Source organism: Physeter macrocephalus, chromosome 11 (assembly GCF_002837175.3).
Source record: "Physeter macrocephalus isolate SW-GA chromosome 11, ASM283717v5, whole genome shotgun sequence".
In the NCBI taxonomy this organism is placed as follows: domain Eukaryota; kingdom Metazoa; phylum Chordata; class Mammalia; order Artiodactyla; family Physeteridae; genus Physeter; species Physeter macrocephalus.
Genome location: NC_041224.1, coordinates 65252915 through 65258443, shown reverse-complemented (window position 1 = coordinate 65258443; position 5529 = coordinate 65252915). Strand labels below are relative to the sequence as shown.

At 40.8% G+C, this 5529-nt stretch overlaps 1 pseudogene; it reads right to left on the bottom strand.

The window, feature by feature from the left end:
• Positions 1 to 2398: 2398 nt before the first annotated feature.
• On the bottom strand, positions 2399 to 2773 carry LOC102991417 (NADH dehydrogenase [ubiquinone] iron-sulfur protein 6, mitochondrial-like; annotated as a pseudogene).
• Between the last annotated feature and the right edge of the window lie 2756 nt (positions 2774 to 5529).

Genomic DNA, 5529 nt, shown 5'->3' with positions numbered 1-5529 from the left:
GGAAACTGTATTCATTTCTCGGCTCTCCATTTTGTTCTCTGACTACTCATGACCAGAATGAGGTCAGGGAGAATGTGGCACCTCCACCCACATTTTTAAACTAATGTGGAATGTAAAGAAGAAAATGAGCCAAACAACAGCTGGGCCTGATCCTTGGAGTCATAGCACATGAGAGGAGGAAGGCCTCAAACACCATCTCGTCCGTTTGCTCCCGTGTTACAGATGGGAAAGCTAGGGAGAAGGAAGATGAGACCCCAGCTTCTCACCAAGTAGGAGATCCTTCAAAAGAAGAGGAGGAAGGCTTTCAGAACACGGTCTTGCATTTGAAATGACAGAACAGATATATAATCAATTTTTTAAATAACCAATACATAACAGAAATAGGAAATAAGATGAAGAGCCATTGGCAGGCCAGAAATACTGGGAAATTTCTAGATAATGGAAAGCAGATGGAGGTTTCAGAGTCCCATCTTGATGCTGAATTAAGTAGACTGAAGATTCCCTCCCCCAAACTCAACCCCGAAGACACTGTATTAGTGAGAGACGGGTGATGTATCCCAGAACCTAACTCTGGAGAAACAGAAGCCAGACAGATCCCAGTCTGGGAGAATACTGCAGATCAGAGGTGGGGAAAGTCAGATATCATGGATGGATGAGAATCTGGGGGAAGGCTTTCTAGTTGTGGATTTTCTCTCCTCCATAATTCTCCAGATATATGGTAGCCTGCCCTTTCATGTCTGTGGGCAGAAAACATCAACATAGCACCAGCTGGAAATGGCAAGGTAACCTCAAGGCAGTTTTGGAGCCAGCTAGGATGAGAAATAGATTCAACAAACAAAGGCAGGCAGCCAGCCAGCCACCAAGCAGTCTCTCCTTCCACACCTTGATTGGGATAAATGACTACACAGAGCAAGGCAGCTCTTAGAAAAGAGGAGCGACTAGGGCAAAGCTCAGAGATGTTCCCTGGAAGGCAGGGTTCTCTGGCTTCTCTGTGGTCATTGACAAACAGGGAACAGATGCTCAGAGGCTCTACACCCTGAGGCACTCCCCTCATAACTTCACCAGGAAGAGCCAAAGCTGGAACCTGGTCTTTAATCTCACTCCTCCTCCCAAAGTACACATTATTGGCCAAGAGAGCTGACACTTCCAAGGGAACATGAGCTCAGAGCCAAAAATAACCAACAAAAGAATGACTATAGCAGAAGTGAAGTGAACAGACTGGGCAGAAGAAGAATTTACATTAAGGACAACACATGTCTCCCTTCAAGACATAAGGGAGGACATTGTAAATATAAAGCAAGAAAAGCAATTTAAAAAAAAAACTAGAAATGTTGGGAATGACAAATATAATCATTGAAACAAGTAACTTGGTAGATGGGGGTAAATAGCAGAATGTATTCAGTCCAAGAACAGATGAGAGAATTGGAAGATTAGGCAGAGGACAAAAACCAACATAAAAAATATCAGGAAGGATATAGAGATGGAAAAGATAAAGAAAAGTTAAGAGGTATGGATGACAAAAGTGGAGTGGATGACATGAATTTAACTGGAGTCTCAGAAAAAGAAAAAGAAGAAACAGAAGATAAAGTATTTTAAAATACAATGTCCAATTATTTTCCATAGTTAAAGATATGGGGCCTTTGATTGAAAAGAACCCTCAAGCGTAGGCAGTCTTCTTTCACAGAATATTTGCTATGTGCTTGAGTGGCACAGGAGGCTAGGGGGAGGTGTGTGTAACAGGGAGGGTGCAGAATAACAAAGTGAAATTTCCCATAGACTCACAGTACTTAGGAGACAAAGTCCTGCTAGAGGGAGGAAGGTTTGTGTCAAACACATAGCTGGTCTCCCTCTCATGATATTTGCCAAATTTTGAAGCTGTATTGATTGGGAGGCTAAAGAGCTAAGTTCAAACATCTGAAAGGCATAAATGCATTTTATGGTTAAGGAAGTAGAGACTTGACTAGCTCTCAACCAAACCAGATGGAGACTGAGTCAAAAAGAACTACAACCCAACCTCAATCTAGATCATTTTCTAATCACATTGTTGTGACTGGCCCTGTATTTTATCTGCCTAATATAGGAAGGGTAAAACCTATCTAGGGAAAATTCTTCAGTCTCAGTTCATGTATATACAATCTCCAGTATACAATAAAGAATTATAAGGCATGTGAAAAGGCAGGAAAATGTGATCATATATTCTCAGAAAAAAATAGAAGAAGACCCACAGTTGACCCATATTTTCCAGTTAGCAGACAGGAGTTTTTATTTTATTATTTTTATTTTATTATTACTTTTTTTTCCTTGAGAACACCCTTTATTCAGCACTAGTGATGCAATACGTACAGCACCAGGGTCTCCTGATTTTCACTCCATCACTGAAATGCTCCCATGTATCCCCCTAGGGATGGTGCTGTCTGAACTGTAGTCCACAGTAGCCACATGTCGCCATCTTTGTTTCTTTGTCCTAGTTTATGTACACTTTGAGGTGGCCTTGGACCCCCCCACCCCTGTCACATGATATCACTTGACTCCCGACTTCGCTCACAGGCTACTCTGCTATTAGATCGACGGTGAAGTTTTCATTCACCTCTTTCTGACAACCTACAAATTGAACTTTCCTGTAGTCTTTATGGTCATAGGCCTGGCCAGTGTGCGTGACCTTCTCACCAGCTGGCAAGGACCACACCCCGAAGCACCTGGCTCCCCTGGGCAGGCTCCAAACTGCCAGGCCGCCCTGGGCCAGCAGCTGGAGGAAGGTCACCACTGCTGCCATCTTGCCAGACAAGATTTTTAACATTAAAAAAAATGTTTGGGGCTTCCCTGGTGGCACAGTGGTTGAGAGTCCGCCTGCCGATGCAGGGGACACAGGTTCGTGCCCCGGTCCAGGAAGACCCCACATGCCGCAGAGCGGCTGGGCCCGTGAGCCATGGCCGCTGAGCCTGCGCGTCCGGAGCCTGTGCTCTGCAACGGGAGAGACCACGACAGTGAGAGGCCCGCGTACTGCAAAAAAAAGAAAGTTTATTTTATTGAAATATAGTAGATTTACAATGTTGTGTTAATTTCTGCTGTACAGCAAAGTGGTTCAGTTATACATATGTGTATTCTTTTTCATATTCTTTTCCAGTATGGTTTCTCACAGGATATTGAATATAGTTCCCTGTGCTATACAGTAGGACCTTGTTGTTTATCCATTCTATATGTAATAGTTTGCATCTGCTAATCCCAAACTCCCAATCCATCCCTCCCCCACCCTCTCTCCCCCTTGGCAACCACAAGTCTGTTCTGTATGTCTGTAAGTCTGTTCTGTAGATAAGTTCATTTGTGTCGTATTTCAGATTCCACATATAAGTGATATCATATATGGTATTTGTCTTTCTCTTTCTGACTTACTTCACTTAGTATAATAATCTCTAGTTGCATCCATGTTGCTGCAAATGGCATTATTTTATTCTTTTTTATGGCTGAGTAGTATTCTATTGTATATATCCATTCATCTGTTGATGGACATTTAGCTTGTTTCCGTGTCTTGGCTATTGTGAATAGTGCTGCTATGAACATAGGGGTGCATATATATTTTTGAATTATAGTTTTGTCTGGATTTATGCCCAGGAGTGGGATTGTTGGATCATATGGCAACTCTATTTTTAGTTTTTTTAAGAACCTCTATACTGTTTTCCATAGTGGCTGTACCAATTTACATTCTCACCAATAGTGTAGGAGGGTTCCCTTTTCTCCACACCCTCTCCAGCATTTATTATTTGTAAACTTTTTTAATGATGGCCATTCTGACTGGTGTGAGGTGTTGCCTCACTGTAGTTGTTTATTTTGTTTGTTTGTTTGTTTGTTTTTTGCGGTACGCGGGCCTCTCACTGTTGTGGCCTCTCCCATTGCGGAACACAGGCTCCGGACGCGCAGGCTCAGCAGCAATGGCTCACGGACCTAGCCGCTCCGCGGCATGTGGGATCTTCCCAGACCGGGGCACGAACCCGTGTCCCCTGCATCGGCAGGTGGACTCTCAACCACTGTGCCACCAGGGAAGCCCCTCACTGTAGTTTTGATTTGCATTTCTCTAATAATTAGCGATGTTGAGCATCTTTTCAGGTGCCTGTTGGAGAAATGTCTATTTAGGTCTTCTGCCTATTTTTTGATTGGGTTGTTTGTTTTTTTGTTATTGAGTTGTATGAGGTGTTTGTATATTTTGGAGATTAAGCCCTTGTCAGTCACGTCATTTGTAAATATTTTCTCCCATTCCATAAGTTGTCTTTTTGTTTTTGTTGTTTTTTTTATGGTTTCCTTTGCCATGCAAAAGCTTGTAAATTTGATTAGGTCCCATTTGACTATTTTTGCTTTTATTTCGATTGCCTCAGACAAGGCATTTTAAATACCTATTACAAGTATGTTAAAGAGGAAAATGGAAAATATGACAAAATTGTTAAAAAGAATACTTGAGCAGATAATTGTAATCTATAAAAATATCAAATGGATTTTCTGGAACTGCAAAGTACAATATCTGAAATTACACATTCACTGGATGGGTTTAAAAGAAACAGACAGAATTGGTAAACCCAAAGGTCAATATAAATTATCCAAACTGGGACTTCCCTGGTGGTCCAGTGGTTAAGACTCTGTGCTCCCAATGCAAGGGGCCCAGGTTCGATCCCTGGTCAGGGAACTAGAGCCCACATGCCACACTAAAGATTCCGCATGCCACAGTGAAGATCCCATATGCTGCAACTAAGACCTGGCCCAACCAAATAAATAAATAAATAAATAAATAAAAAATAAAAGAATAAATTATCCAAGCTGAAGCCCACAGAGAAAAAAGAATGGAAAGAAGAGAGCACTAAAGACATCTGAGACACGATCAAAGGTTTATGTGCAATTGGAGTCCACGCAGAAAGGAGAGAGAGAATGAGATAGAAGCAAAGTTGGAAGAGAGAAAGTTTAAGAACTTTCCAAAACTGATCAAAGATATCAATGTACAGATTCAAGATACTTGGTGAAAGCATAGATACAAATTGGATAGATACAAAGAAAATAACGCCTAAACACTTAATAATCAAATAGCTGAACACCAAAGCTAAGAAGCAAAAAGCAGCCTGAGAATAAGGACACATATGTACTTTCAAAGGAGCAACAATAAGATTTGATAATTTTGCATCAAAATTTTGGAAGCTGTGGAAATTGAATGACATTTTAAGGTGCTGAAAGAAAAAAAAACTGCAAACATAATTCTATCTCCAGCAAAAATAATTCTATCATAATTCTATCTCTTCAAGATATGAAAGCAAAATAATGACATTTTTCAGATCAAAAAAATCCAAACCAAAACTGCAGCCAAGATAATGTACTATTGGAGGAAGGATAGTCAAATAAACCAACAAAATCAAATAGGGAGTCCAGATATAGACCCACATATATACAGTCAAATGATTTTTTGATTAAAATGTCAAAGAAATTCAATGGAGAAAGGAAAATATCCTCAATTAATGGTGCTGGAAAAATTGAATATCCATATGAGAAATAGAG